Source organism: Bos taurus, chromosome 10 (genome assembly GCF_002263795.3).
Source record: "Bos taurus isolate L1 Dominette 01449 registration number 42190680 breed Hereford chromosome 10, ARS-UCD2.0, whole genome shotgun sequence".
Taxonomy (NCBI): Eukaryota; Metazoa; Chordata; class Mammalia; order Artiodactyla; family Bovidae; genus Bos; species Bos taurus.
The window spans coordinates 44479840-44496077 of NC_037337.1; the positions used below are offsets into that span (position 1 = coordinate 44479840).

The window sequence follows — 16238 nt, forward strand, 5'->3', positions numbered from 1 at the left end:
ATTTTAGATTTGTATGATCTCAACCAGTTTCCCCTTTTGTTGATGAGGCTGCCTGGATCCCAGATGGCATTTGCAAATTATCCCTTAGGTGGTTTTCAGAGTTCAGAACTAAATTTCACCAGCCTTCTCCAGTCATTTTAATATTGTCTCAAGTCTTCTAAAGGATAGAAGATTTTCTGCATTTATGGAGAGATGAATTTTTCCTACTACTCATTAATACCAACCCCATAAATGCCCTGGTTTGGTAGATGAAGACTATGGGGAAACTGGAGGTATTATGTAATTATTATTATTTAAAAATAATATATTAGAAATACATTATTAAGAGGTACAGACCTCCAGTTTAAGTATTATGTATCCTTTGGGCAGAGTATAGAAGCTTTGGGTTTTGTTTATGCAGTTACAACTTCTTTTAAGGAAAAAAAAAGTTTTAAGTGTATTTACAATCTTCAATAAAATCTTGTTGTAACACAGTTTGAATGGTTTCTGATATAGCAATTGTATGACATTCTCAATAAGAAACAAGAAGCACAACTTACCAGAAAACTCAAGTGTTTTTTTATCTTGTACTCCCAATAACAGAGTTATAAAGGGTGTGTGTCATACATTAGCAATGATATATTTTTAGGATATCTTTGTATGATTATAGAATTATACATTTTGAGTGTTTGATTACATTGTAATTGTGTGTGAAACAATCTAGTGTAGGATGAGGGAAAGGAAAGATTTAGTGGAGAAATTTATGAGTGGTAAAATTTTAGTTAAAAAGTATCTTTCCTGAAACCCAAACAGGAAAAATGGTATCATTGGCCTCTATAGTTAAACTTTGGTATAGGGAGTAGTTGAGAGGGCCTGTTGAATTGCACATTATCCTGAGGAAGAGGCTTTGGGGGCCTATAAAAATAAGTAGGAACAAGTTAAAGGGATAATTTGAGAGGAAGGAAGAAGTAGAAAATTGGGCATTGAATTGCAAGGAAAATCTAAACTTAGAAGGATGAGTATTGAGGTAAAGACTGAAGTAGGGAAAACTTTATATTTAAAAGTGGAAATTAAAGAATAAGATCTTCTCCGCTGTGAGAAAAAGGATTAGAACTGAGGTGCACTATAAGGTCTATATACAACATGAAGTAGTGCTCCTGTCCTGGAAACCTTGCCTGCGTTTGTGTTGAATCACTAGTTTGGTGTTATAAATATTGCCTTCAGAGATTGGATGCTTATCTCTGTCCTTTCTTCCCCTACACCCCCATCCCACCACTTCACATTTCAAAGGCTGGAAGCATTTTCCATCTAAACTCTGATGATTTGAGAAATATTTAATTAGTTCTCTAGCATTTGGGAGATCTGCTAATGCCTACCCGCTATGCTCTGGGTCCAGAGGGACTCTCCAGCTGTAAGGGCTGAATTTATCATTAAGTTTTGAGTGAAAACAAGCAATCTGTGGTTCCAGTTATCTTGTATGATTTAGTGGTGTCATTTCTTCCGATGGAACTTTGTGTCCTATCACTTTTCATATGTATCAAATGGACCAGTCATGCAGTATACAGTACTGATCAAAGAGGGATCACAGAACACTGGGGAAGGGAAAGAAAGCAGTGATCTGACGGCTGGTTGTATCACGTAAGGAGAAAAATGTGCCGAAACATTCACAGATGAGCCAAACCCTGCACAAAGGAGATGGCATTGTTTCTCCTTGGTGTTGTCTGGATCACAGCATTTTCTGGAATGCCTTTCCCCACCTATGTGACCTTACCCAGCAGAGTTTATCTATACAGCAAGAATCTAGGTAGAGATGTAGTCATTAACCAGGTCATTTCATTAATGCGATATAATGATAACTCTTGACCAAAAGTATCTATTTGGAGCCTCACTAGTCCAATTAGATTATCTTTTGATGTTTTCAGATGTTTTCTAATAACATTGCCTTTGTTCACAGATGTTATAGAAGTTTGAGCAGTAATATTTTACTAGCATACGAAGATACATGGAAAAGCAATATTTTATACTCCCTTACAGCCACAGTTTCATGTGAAGGAGGAAGTCATTATAAAAATCAAGCAAATTCTGCATGAAGATTTTAGAAAAATTAATGAAGCTTCTCATTTAACTTCTCAGGTAGTTCTTTGTCTGATTCACATTAGATGAAATGTAATTAATTTTCTCCCCCTCTGTTAGCAGCACTTATGCTGCCCAGTTTTAGTACATGGTTTTTGTTTGAAGAGAGTGGGTGTCCCTGTGGCTTTATTTCTTTGAACTTGTTACTCAGTAATTACATACAGCCAGAAAAATGCACTGATCAGAAGTATATAGTACAAAGTGATCACATTTAGGCAACCAGCATCCAAATTAAGAAACAGAACTTTTCCAGGTACACATCCCCTGCCCCCATGCTTCTCCATGCAGTCTTAAACCTTGCCCCAAGGATGACCACTATTCTGACTTTTATTGTCATGTTATCGTTCACTTGCTATGTCCGACTCTTTGTGACCCTGGGACTGCAGCATGCCAGGCTTCCCTGTCCTCCACTGTCTCCTGGTGTTTGCTTAAACTCATGTCCATTGAGTTGGTGATGTTATTTTAACCTGTTATTGGGCTGCATTTAAATGCAATCAATTGAAAGTTCTTTTTCGTGTCTTCTTTAACCCAATATAGAGTCATGTCCAAATTGATCTAGGTAGCAGTACTTCTTTTTTCTTTTATTTCTGTGAATAAATATACTGAGTTTATCCATTCTGTTGGTAGACATTGGGTGGTCTGGGGCTGATCTGTGGGTCATGACCTTTTGATGGCTCAAGAAAGAGCACTTTGGAATTGAAAGAATAACCTTAAAATTAAAAAAAAAAAAAGCGGGGGGCAGGGGAGAAAGAAGAGTAAGAAAAAATGCATCAGAAACATGAGAGAAAAAAATACAATAACCTAGAAACACTAAAGACTCAAGCGTCTAGGTTCTGTCTAGGCCCACAGAATCCTAGTGTTTCAGGGACACATTTTGGAATATACAGCTGGTTGTTGCATTTCACTTGAGAGTTGGCAAGAAGGAAGGGACCTTAGGTGACAGCTAGCCCCTTCATGTTTTAGAGGTGAGGGGAACTAAAGATCCGAAAGACTGAGTGACTCGGAGTCTTACAGCTCACGAAAGCACCAAGAGTGGAAGCTGCTTCTGACTTGCAGTTTCCTTTAGACTACTGCCATCTGAAGGCTGGAACTCAGCCCCTGACTCTCTGGTCCAAGCAGTGAATCCACTGGCCTGGAGGATGGGGTGCCCTTTCCTGAGCCACACAAAGATGTCCTATGGCTCTATTCGGATAGAGGCAGACCTACCCAGAGGAAAGGGAGCTGTGGCCAGTGAAGCAGAATTGCACTTCCTCAAGCCTGCTGTGTCTCTGCCCCCTACACAGAACCCTTGGAATTTTTCTTTAATCCCCTTTTCCTTCTGCCCTCTGTCTTAGGGCTCTCCAGTGAGACTTTGGGTTGTAAATGCCAAGTAGGTGGTATCTTGAGGTCCTTCCGGGCTCATTGTTTTATTCATCCGTGAATAGTCTAGCGTGCGTGCTAAGTCACTTCAGTTGGGTCTGACTCTGTTCGACCCCATGGACTGTAGCCTGCCAGGCTCCTCTCTGTCCATGGGATTCTCTAGGCGGGAGTGCTGGAGTGGGTTACCATGCCCTCCTGCAGCGGGTCTTCCCGACCCAGAGATCAAACCCACATCTCTTACCTCTAACCTGCGTTCACGGCACGTCCTTCACCGCTAGTGCCACTGGGAAGCCCGAATGGTCTGGGATGGACCCTAATTTCAAAGGACTGCTTTCTAAATATTTCCAGAAGTTTATTCTTGAGAATAAGAATATATGTAAATACACATACATTTTTGCTTCTTCTTGCCCTTATGTCCCCTCTTATATACACTTTTCTCCTCTATGCCCCCTAATCCCATCAACTTATCATTTCTTAAATATCCTTGGAAATACCCAGTTTCTGGTTTCTGTCTACTGAAAACAACAGTGAATATCTGATGCTGAACTCTATGGCTATCCCCAGGAAGAACTTATCGTAAAGCATAGGGTTATGAGAAATCTAATAGATAAAGTGCTTGTGAAGGAAGACTTTTTTTTTTTTTCCCCGCATGTGTCCCTCAAGAGAAAAAATACATTTTCATGTTTTAAGAAAAGACTCAGAATTTCAACTTAGGCTCATTAGCAAGATGGGGAAAGGTTAAAAAAAACCCACAAAACCTGAAGTTTTATAAATGGGAGTAAATAATATAGCCTGCCCAGATCAGATATTGCTTATAAAAGCAAAAACTTAGCATATATGATTTTAAAAAATAAAAGATACTTGGGAAAAGAATGTTCAACATAGGGCCTGACAAGCTATTCACTGAAATTGCTACAGAAAAGTGTAATAAGTTCTGAAGGCAAGATGGAAAAGAGGCAGTAAAATATAAATGTTAAGAACAAGATTTTTGAGATTAGTTCCCTGGGGTCCAAATCTAGGCTCCACTGTTCTCCAGTGTGTACTCCTTAGGGAAGCTATTTCCCTCTCTAAACCTCTTTTTCCTCATCTATAAAATGAAGATAATAATAGCAGCTATCTCATAGGCTTGTTTTGATTAAGTGAAGTAACAGATGTAAAGCAAGTGGCAGTGCATGACATAGTAAACGAAGTTAGTGCTTGTTTAAGACAAAAAGAAATGATGTATAGGAAGATTTCTAGTTCTTGGAAGTCCCTAAGTTTCTGTTTACAAGCAATTGTTCACAGGTTTTGTATTTTGATCACATTAAATAGGCAACAAATCGTAATATTTCTCAGTCACAGATGTTGGGCAATCTATACTGTTGCACTAAGAACAGCTGGCCTGTCCCACTGATCTCTAATTGATCAAGTTATTTTTCTTAACTCCTATTTCCAGCAGTCTCATTCCCCCAACTTCTGCCTACTTGCTAATGATTTCTTTCCAGCTGCCAAAAAGTAAATTCACAGAATTTAGAAATTCTCTTTGTAACAAATAATGTTATACAAAGTACTTTTAGACTTAAGGAGTACCAGTGGTCCATGTCTTTTTATCTTGTACCCTGTAGATTTCATGTGAGTCCTTTTTAAGAAAGCCACTATTACTGGAATGAGGCAATTATTATTCCTCCAGCCCCAACCCCTACCATTATCACAGTTTATATAATGTGGGTCAGACCACGTTACGATTTTCTGTTAGGCCCAAAGCTTAAGATTTTTAAACCATTCATTCAAAAAAAAATAATAGTCTGAAAGTTTCAAAGAGATATTTAAGAAAAACAAATTAAGCACGTTAAAAAGACATTTACATCTAACTAGCATAGTTACATGCAGTACTCTTGCCTGGAAAATCCCATGGGTGGAGGAGCCTGGTAGGCTGCAGTCCATAGGGTCGCTAAGAGTCGGACACAACTGAGCGACTTTACTTTGACTTTTCACTTTCATGCATTGGAGAAGGAAATGGCAACCCACTCCAGTATTCTTGCCTAGAGAGTCCCAGGGATGGCGGAGCCTGGTGGGCTGCTGTCTATGGGGTCGCACAGGGTCGGACACGACTGAAGTGACTTAGCAGCAGGAGCAGCATAGTTACAAACCCAGTCAAAATAGGCACAGGATGCTCCAGAATAATCATGGAGTATCGTTCATTAAAAGGAGAGCATATACCTAAGATAACCCTGTGCCCTGTTACGTGTTGTATAATATCTTAAACTTAATAAACCTAGTACTTTAAAAATGTTCACCAAGTCCATCAAAAAACAGCTTTTACTTCTGCATGAAGTACTGAGTACAGTGCTGACTGCTTAGTGCAAATCCTGCAGAATTGTTTCTTATCTAGGTGGGAGAGTGAAATATATGTGTTTGGAGATGTATTAGATGTTTCCCGGTAAGGACTAAGTGGACTCCTGGAGGAGAACTAATGGCCAAAGGCTTAGTGGCTCTGGCTTTCCTGGACCTGCTGCATTTGTGTTGGGTCAGGAGGTCAGGCTCGGATCTTTGTAGTCTTCAAATACAAAGAAATTTTTTTAGGAGCAACAAAAATGTTCAGGATTTGGTAAAAGTTTCAAATTTTAGAAGAAAATAATGAAATTGAAATTATTAAATGTTTAATTAGATTCATTCATTCATTTAACATAATACATGCCATCTGTGTGCTAGGCATTGTTCTAGACCCCAGAGCTACAGACAGTGAACAAAATAAAGAAAAGAAGTCCGGCCTTTGTAGAGCTTATATCCTATTAGGAACTAAACACTGAACATAACAAAGCTATATAGTAGTTCAGAGAGTAGTAAGTGTGTTTGGAGAAAGATAAAGTAAAGCAAGGTAAGGCACATTAGACGTGCTGAAGAAGAAAAGCAGGGCCTTTGGCAATTTCAAATAATGTGGTCATGGTAGGGCTCCCTGAGAAGGTGATTTGAGGGAGGAAGTTGGCCATGCAGAGATACCTGGGCAAGAGAGTTCCATCAGAGGGACCAGTGAAGGCCTCGGGCAGAAGTGTGCTTGGTCTGTTCCAGGACCAGCGAGAAGGCCACGAAGTAGTAGTAGATCACGTTATGGATGTTTGGGGGGCTCATCATGTAGGTCTGCCTGGTGGACCATTATAAGAACTTCAGCTTTTACTCTGAGTGAAACGAGAAGTCACTAGAGAGTTTGAAGCAGAGAAGCAAGGTGCCTTGACTTGCATTTTAATAGAATCACCAACCACTGTGTTGAGATAGAAAAATAGAGTGGGGTGATCAAGGCTGGAAGCAGAGACAAGTTAGCAGCTGTTCGCAATAATCCAGTTGAGAGACACCACTACCAGTAGAGGAGGTAGTGAGAACTGACCAAGATTTATTTTACAGGTAGAACCAATAAGATTTCCTGGCCAACTCTTTGAGGAGTATCATAGAGAGATCAGAGGAAGGATAACACCAAAGCTTTTTGTATAGTTATGGAGTTGTCATGAACTGAGATGGGGCTCTAATGGAGGAACTGGTTTGGGAAAGATAACCAAAAGCCATTTGAACATGTTATGTTCAGCTTCCAAGCAGAGAAGTTGAGCAGCTTGTTGGATTCAGGAATCTGGAGTTTAAGGAAGAGGTCCAAGCTAGAGATAGAAATTTGGAAGTCGCCAGCAGACTTTGGATGAAATCATATAGGGAGTGTATGCAGACAGGGAAAACAGTCCATGAACCAAAGCTTAGGTCATATCAGTATTTATAGTTTGTGGAAAAGAAGAAATTGCATAAGAATGTACCTTAAGCCAAAGGAAATATGCACATATTTCTGACATAGTGGACCTAATTGTTTCCATTCTCTAAGTAATAGTGTTATTATTAGTAGATTTTAATTCTTTTGACCCATACTATGTGAGGAAGGAACTATGAGTTACCTTTTCTGTGATGAAGGACTTGGGCTGAGCCTGAGGTACTTCAGGCTTTAGAGGGTGAGTTGATAAGGTGCTAAGTTGCTTCAGTCGTGCCTGAGTCTTGGTGACCCCGTGAACTGCAGCCTGCTAGGCTCCTCTGTCCATAGGATTCACTAGGCAAGAATACTGGAGCGGGTTACCATGCCCTGCTCCAGGAGATCTTCCCATCCTAGGGATCGAACCTGCCTCTCTTACATCTCCTGCATTGGCAGGTGGGTTCTTTACCACTAGTGCCACCTGGGAAGGAACAAGTAAAGATTACTGAGAAGGAGCAGTCGGAGGGACAAGAGGGAAATTAAAAGAATATACCTGAAGTCAATAAAGAAGGAAACTCAGGGAGGAGAGAGTGAATCAGTGATGTCATGTCAAGTAGCTTGAAGACTGAGAGTTGCTTATTGGATTTAGCAACCTCAGGGTCACTGGTGAACTTGACAAGAGTTATGATAGTGGAGGAATAGGGACAAAAACCTGATTGGAGTGGGCTCAAGAATGAAAAGCCAAGCCTCAGAATGTGAGAAAATAGTAACAAATGAAACAGAGGATTAATTTCCAAAATATACAAGCAGCTCATAGAACTCAATACCAGAAAAACAAACAACCCAGTCAAAAAGTGGGAAAAAGACCTAAACAGACATTTCTCTAAAGAAGACACACAGATGGCTAACAAACACATGAAAAGATGCTCGGCATCGCTCATTATTACAGAAATGCAAATCAAAACTACAATGAGATATCACTAACACCAGTCAGAATGGCCATCATCAAAAAGTCTGCAAACAATAAATGCTGGAAAGGGTGTAGAAAAAAGGGAACACTCTCTCTGTTGGTGGGAATGTAAAGTGATACAGCCGCTGTGGAGGGTGGTATAGAGATTCCTTAAAAAACTAAGAATAAAACCACCAATATATGCTTAGGAGTGGGACCCAGCAATCCCACTCCTAAGCATATACCTGAGGAAACCAAAATTGAAAAACACACAAGTATCCCATTGTTCATTGCAGCACTATTTACAATAGCTAGAACATGGAAGCAACCTAGATGTTCATCGACATATGAATGGATAAGGAAGGTGTGGTACGTATACACAATGGAATATTGCTTAGCCATAAAAAGAAACACATTTGAGTCAGTTCTAATGAGGTGGATGAACCTAGAGCCTATTATACAGAGTGAAGTGAGTCAGAAAGAGAAATATCGTATTCTAACACATATATATGAAATCTAGAAAAATGGTACTGAAGAATTTATTTACAGGGCAGCAGTGGAGAAATAGACATAGAGAATAGACTTATGGACATGGGGAGAGGTGAGGAGAGGGTGAGATGTATGGAACGAGCAACATAGAAACTTACATTACCATATGTAAAATAGATAGCCAATGGGAATAGGGGCTCTGATCAATCTAGAGGGATGGGATGGGGCAGGAGATGGGAGGGAGGTTCAAAAAGGAGGGAATATATGCATACCTATGGGTGATTGATGTTAAGGTTTGACAGAAAACAACAAAATTCTGTAAAGCAATTATCCTTCAATTAAAAAATAAATTTTAAAGAATCAGAAAGGAAGAAGTAAAATTAAAAAAAAAGAATGAAAACCTTATTAAGACAATTCTTATTTTCAGTTAAATTTCTTACACTACAAATATTCAGTATTGTAAGTGAATATATTTTAATATGTCTGATAAAATGTGGGTAGGGACTTCAGAATGCTGGAGGCTATGAGGGTCTTCAACAGGTTCTGACAGAAGTGGGGAGCCTCTGAGTTGCCCACTAATAGAGTTATGGTAGAATCATTTTGTTTCTAGTGACATGTTCTTTAATTCAACCCATGATCATTTCTTATTGAAAGGATACAGTAGAGCCAAGGTGACACATGTGCTTTAGCTTTTTTTCAGTAACGATGATAGATTTGAGTTGACCAGTCTACACATCATGGTACCCCTACAGGCCTGAAAACTTTCATTCATGGAGTGGATGACTCAGGTTAGGGGTTCCCAGAGACCAGAGCAAATTGAGTAGTAGAAACATTGCTCGTTTAATGTTTCTTTTATACTTTGATGACTTTCATTGTGAATATTATTTCAAGGCATGTGATTAAGCAATTTTCATAGTTCTGTATTTTATATCATAATTATGCACTAAGAATTTTCTCACCTGGGAATTACCTTTGAATTATAATTCTAACTTTCTGTAATACTGTCATCAAAACGAATCAACAAGTCTCTGATACTAATTATCTTTTGTTTCTCTAAGCTTATTGAAATGCTAAAGCATAGGCCTTTAATGCTTAAGTATTGTTTTTGGATAGTTAAAAGCTTATAGTGATTGGTAGAATTAAAACATTGTTACATTTATTTGAATGCTACTTGGTAATAAAAGTATACTGTATAGTAAGTCTTTAGAAAGTTGCTAATTATGGGAAAATGCTGGAAAGGGTATGAACTTTTCCTTTGTAGTAGATTATGGCACATGTTTTTTGAGAAGTGGAGCTCCAGTGATTATATGTGTGTTTCTAGTGGGTTGTGGTATACACATATAATGTCAGCATTCTCTTAGGTCCTGCTCATCAACACTGTTTTATTACTGTCATTTTGAATGTTATTTCAGCTGAAGCTTATAAGTCACTCTTCAGTTAATTAAATGAAAGAAATTGGCCTGTAACAGAGAAATACTTACACAAGGCCAATGTGAAATAATTTGGCAGTGCTGAGTGTATTACATGATAAATACTGGAGTGTGCAGAGGTATAAAACTAAGCAAATTATGAAATAAATGTGAAATCTCCTAAGTCAGTGACTGCAGGATGAAGTCCAGATCTCTCGTCGTGGAATTCCACATGGCAAAGCAGTGTTTCGAGCCTGTGGTGCACCAGCAGGATTGGCTGCAAACATGTTTTGGTTTTAACATGGTGTTGAAAACATTTATTTTCTAGCATTTAAAAACTGAGAAATTTTAAATTTAAAAAAAAATTGAATTTTACACCTTTTGTTAAAAAATTGGGAGGTGTGTCAGCGATCTGCTGGAGCAACATAACAGCTTCCCTTTTTATATGGGTGTGTGCTCCACAGTCCCCACTGTCCCCAGCAGAGATCCTCTTGCTTCCAACATTGAGGCCAAATGGCTGTTGGTGTTTTTCATCCTGCAGGCTTCACTCCTTTGTTAACTGCTCCTGTCAGTGAGTGAGTTTGCTACCCTTCTGTTGTAGATACTTATTTCTAGTGTCATCGCAAAGCTCCTTGTCTATCCAAATGGTTCTCCTCTTTGTCCCGTCCAGCACATACACACTTAGTCTGGGTCCTGCATCCTCCACTCCTTCGGCTGAACTGAGCTGTTTATTGCCTGTATCATTTCGTGGGAACCAAGCACATGCTGTTGTGTACAATCACATATACAACCTTTTATATGTATATACTGACTTCTCAACTGTGTTAGAAATCTCTTGAGGACAGCAACTGTATCTTTCAATTTACTAGTGCCTATCAAATTTTTAGATTTAATAGATTAACTATTGTTCAGATTTAGCTTCCAGTATATGGTCATGTATGATTATGATGCTGTAAAAAGATGAGAAAATAGTAAAATCTTGTATAAAATCTACTTCTTCAGATAAGCTTTTCTTAATTTACTGTGTCCATTCCTCTGTAGCTTTGTAACCACATTTATGTACTCTAATTGAGTATTAATTCACTAAACACCTCATTTACTGCCAATTCTCTGATTCAGTGACATAGATGGATGAAGTTTCCAAGTATATAGGTCATTATACATACCATTTTATTTATTTTAGACCTGCCTCTGAAGGCTATTGTTTTGCACATCTTATTTTCCCATTCATTTGGCAAATAGTGTGTCCACTATATGGGAAGCCTTGCGGGGGTGTGAACCTAACCAACATGATGGTACCAGCTCTTCAGAAGCTTTGACCCTTCAGCTGGAAAGGCAGCTTTAAATAAGGGAGTATATAATTGTTCAATTTTGATAAGTGTTACTAAGAAGTAGGGCATTCTCTGAGATCTTATAACAGAGCACTGTGATCTGGAGGCCAGGGCTATATTGCGGAATATGACACAACTGAATTCTAAACTCCTTGATTTTTCATAATTCCATAGCAGTTTGTAAAATATTCTGAAGGTTAAAACTTTACCTTAAAACAAATAAATAAAAGGGCAATTTCTTTAACAAAATAAGAACTTAAAAAAAAAAACTTTTCTAAAGGATATACCATTGGCTATAGATCTTTCATTAATGATAAGGAATTATAATTTATAGCACTTAGAAGGCAATGGCAAGCCACTCCAGTACTCTTACCTAGAAAATCCCATGGATGGAGGAGCCTGGTGGGCTACAGTCCATGGGGTCGCTAAGAGTCGGACACGACTGAGCGACTTCACTTTCACTTTTAACTTTCACGCAATGGAGAAGGAAATGGCAACCCACTCCAGTGTTCTTGCCTGGAGAATCCCAGGGATGGCAGAGCCCGGTGGGCTGCTGTCTATGGGGTCGCACAGAGTCGGACACGACTGAAGAGACTCAGCAGTCTTTGTTTGATACCTAAGTTGAACTCTGAATATATAAGCAAAAAAAAAATGGGTTGGAAATTTCAGAAATAGCTAACTTGCAAAACAATTTTTGCTTTATGAAATGGACTTTCAAAAATAATATATAAAAAACTAAACTGATTTATTCCCTTGAGACTAGTTAGTGGATAGTACTTTTATACTTCCAAGCCCATGACTGAGAAATATGAATGGGTTTATCTGTCTGATCTTGGAGTGAGGTAACGTGGTGTTGTGAAAACCCTTAGCTCTATAGTCAGTGACAAATGTGAGCCAAAAAAGAGTGGAATTTTGTGTGGTTGCATATATTTTATTACAACAGACATGCTTTAAGTATTTTTTTCTAAAAAAATAGAATTTTATGCTTAATCTATTGAACATAGTGGTAAAATTTAATTGTTTGCATGGTTTATTGTCACACTGAAACAAAGGTCAGCTGCACTGGTGCCATTTCTGAAGTCTTTGTTAAGAAACTCATGTTACTTGTAATTATAGAAGATAATTCAGAAAAATCAACATGATTAAGGAAATTTTAGTTCAAATAAACTGAAGATTCTTAAATGTGATCTTAAAGAAATGCAAGGCGATCAGATCAGGGAGACGTTTTTAAGAAATGTCAAGCGTCCTGTGGAATTTAAAATAAATTCCAAATAAGTATGTTTAAAATAAAGTCTTTTTATCTTCAAATATTGATTAACTGAGCCCACAATCATTTTCAAATCAGTGGAAAGGCTGTTGAACTGATGATTTGTAATTTACTAAATTATTTGCTTTTACTGATGCCTGGAAAGTGAAAGTGAAAGTCGCTCTTTCACTTTGGGGCCCTGTATAGTCCGTGGAATTCTCCAGGCCAGAATATTGGAGTGGGTAGCCTTTCCCTTCTCCAGGGGATCTTCCCAACCCAGGGATCGAACCCAGGTCTCCCACATTGTGGGTGGATTCCTTACCAGCTGAGCCACAAGGGAAGCCCAGGAATACTCAGTAACCTATCCCTTCTCCAACGGATCTTCCCAACCCAGGAATCGAACTGGGGTCTCCTGCTTTGCAGGTGGATTCTTTACCAACTGAGCTATCAGGGAAGCGCAAATAAATAAATAAAGGAAGGTAAGCATTTCTTTCCTTCAGCTAGATTTTCTAGCACCATAGTAACGTATATCTGTAGCACATTTTGTATTTTAAGTGGAACTTTTGCTTGTTTACTTTATTTGATCCTCAAAGTACTAGTCTCCATGTTATAGATAAGGAGGTTAAATGACTTGTATGACTTGATGCCCTTACCTGATTCACCTCGTGACAAAACCAGAACATGATACTCTTCTGTCTCTGAGATCTGAGCTTTTTTTGCCACCTCAGTCATAGCCACTCTGTTGATAAAACATTTCGGGAGTGTTTGCAACATACGATACAACATTTTGATTTGTTGTTGTTGTTGTTTGTTTTTTAGCCGCCTTATGTAAGTTTAGTTTCTGCCAGATACTAAGTCAATTTGTGGTCCTGAATTAGCTTACACTAATTTTACCATAATTTTTGGGTCACTCTGAGCTAGGTAGGAAAATCTTTTCAAACATATTCTACTTCCCATGATAATGCATTAAACCTGGCACAAAATTCCAGATCATCAGATTTTGTCTTAATAAAGCAAGATATGCATGAAATTGCACACTGTCAATCCTTTGTTCAGAACAACTATTATCTTGGAAAAAAAACTCTATTTAAGTTGTAGGATTGGTTAATAAAAGAGAAATTAAAATATTTTTTTTGGAACGATTGCACATTATGTATTTAAAGGTAAGACATTAAATACAGTTGCCTGATTTCTCTTTAGAACTTTATAATCTTTAAATTGAAATAAAGAAGGCTCTGAAGCTTGAATGAATAGTGCTAATGTTTCATGGAAGCATATCTACTATACTCACATCTGTAGGGAGTTTTACTTACATGTGGACTCTTTAGAAGAAATATAATTTAGCACGAGAACCTCTGCAATTCATCTTTTATTCAACGATCATTTATGTGCCAAGCAGTTTGCTGGAAATTCAGTGCATGGACGTGTCCTCTATATAGCAGTCCCCAACCTTTTTGGCACCAGGGACCGGTTTCATGGAATACAGTTTTTCCCCAGACCTGGGGAGGGTGGTCTGGGGATAACTCAAGTGCATTACCAGAGAAGGCAATGGCACCCCACTCCAGTACTCTTGCCTGGAAAATCACATGGACGGGGGAGCCTGGTGGTCTGCCATCTATGGGGTCGCACAGAGTCAGACATGACTGAAGCGACTTAGCAGCAGCAGCAGCAAGTGCATTACATTTTTGTGCACTTTGTTTCTATTGTTATTGCATAAGCTCCACCTCAGATCAGCAGGCATTAGATTCCAGAGGTTGGGGACCCCTGCTTGTAGAAGTTAGAGCCTGAATGATGAGAGGAGAAAGACAAACAAATGAACACTTGAACCATGCAACAAGTGAAATACTACCTATTAAAAATTCTGCTATTGCAATTTTTATCTACCAAGAAATTTTCTTCTGCCTTTCCAGAATTCTTACTGGATGATAAACTTTGTAAACATAAAAGGCCAACATTTATTTTTACTTAGTATTCTTTAAAATTACAGATCTATTTTCAAATCACTGTGACTTCCTACATTTTAATTCTAAGGTCTGTTTTAAACTTTTTGAAGCCATTGATTTAGCCAGTTTACCTAATGTATTGTTTCACTTTTGATTATACCCTGCATCATCCAGCAAAGGGTTTGGGATGATGTATTACTTAACCCCGAAGGCACTTTAGTGAACATGTAGATTCATTAAAATTTTTTAAATCAACTTTATTTATTGTAATTATATACAATAAAGTCCACAAATTTTAAATAGAAAATTTTGTGACTTTTGACAAATGTATGTAATCAGTGTCACAATCAAGATAAAGATAATTTTTGTCATACCAAAAAGTTTTTTTACAGCTCCCTTTTAACTTCTCCTCACCACTACCCCCCCCAACCACCACTTCCTCTCTGCCTTTTCCCCTTACCTCCTCATCCCTGACAACTTCTCACCTTTAGTTTTGCCTTTTATACAATTTTATATAAATAGAATCATGTGGCATGTAGTTTTCTCTGCCTTCCTTTTATATCTGGCTTCTTTCACTTAGCAAAATATTTTTCAGATTCATCAGTTTTGTTGCATGTCAGTAGTTCCTTTTTATTGTTGGATAGTTTTCAGTTGTTACAATATGGTTATTCATTCATCTGTTATTAATGGATATCTGGATTGTTTCCAGTGTGGAACTATTATGAATGAAGTTACTATGAACATTCATGTGTAAGTCTTTGGTGGAATATCTTTTCATTTCTTAAGGCAAATACCTAAGAATGAGATATCTGAGTTACATGGTAAATTAATTTAATTTTATGAAAACTGTCAAATTGTGTTCCAAGGTAACTGTACCATTTAACATTCCCACCAGTGGTATCTAAGAGTTCTAGTTGCTCTAAATTCTCAACAAGACCTGGTATTCAGTCTTTTCATTGTAACCATTCTATTGAGTGTGTAGTGGTAACTCACTGTGGTTTTTGTTTACACTTTCCTAATGACAATAATATGGAATATCATTGCAAATGTTTATTTGCTGCTTCTATATCTTCTTTGGAGAAGTAACTATTTAAATCTTTTGGCCATACTTTTAAGAGAGTTATCTTCTGTTGGTTGTAAGACCTATTTATATATACTGGATTGAGTCTTTAATCAGAGAAGAGATTTTAAAATGGTTTTCTCAAGCCTGAGGATTGCCTTGTTATTTTTATGTGACTTTCAAAGAGCAGAATTTTTTATTTTAAGGAAGTCCAATTTCTCTTTTTTTGAAAATGTTTCATGATTTTTTGTCCCCTAAGAAATAGAGGAAAACAATAGGATGGGAAAGACTAGAGATATCTTCCAAAAAATTAGAGATACCAAGGGAACATTTCATGTAAAGATGGGCACAGTAAAGGACAGAAACAGTATGGACCTAACAGAAGCAGAAGATATTAAGAAGAGGTGGCAAGAATACACAGAAGAACTATACTGACCTGGATAGCCACAGTGGTGTGATCATTCACTTAGAACCAGACATCCTGGAGTGTGAAGTCAAGTGGACCTTAGGAAGCATCACTATGAACAAAGCTACTGGAGGTGATGGAATTCCAGCTGAGCTATTTCAAATCCTAAAAGACGATGCTGTTAAAGTGCTGCACTCAATATGCCAGCAAATTTGGAAAACCTAGCAGTGGCCA

At 38.0% G+C, this 16238-nt stretch overlaps 1 protein-coding gene across 8 annotated transcripts in view; it reads left to right on the plus strand.

Moving 5' to 3' along the window:
* Positions 1-16238, plus strand: part of FRMD6 (FERM domain containing 6) — a 267195-nt gene that overhangs the window by 183011 nt on the left and 67946 nt on the right. The gene's annotated exons all lie outside the window — the stretch shown is intronic.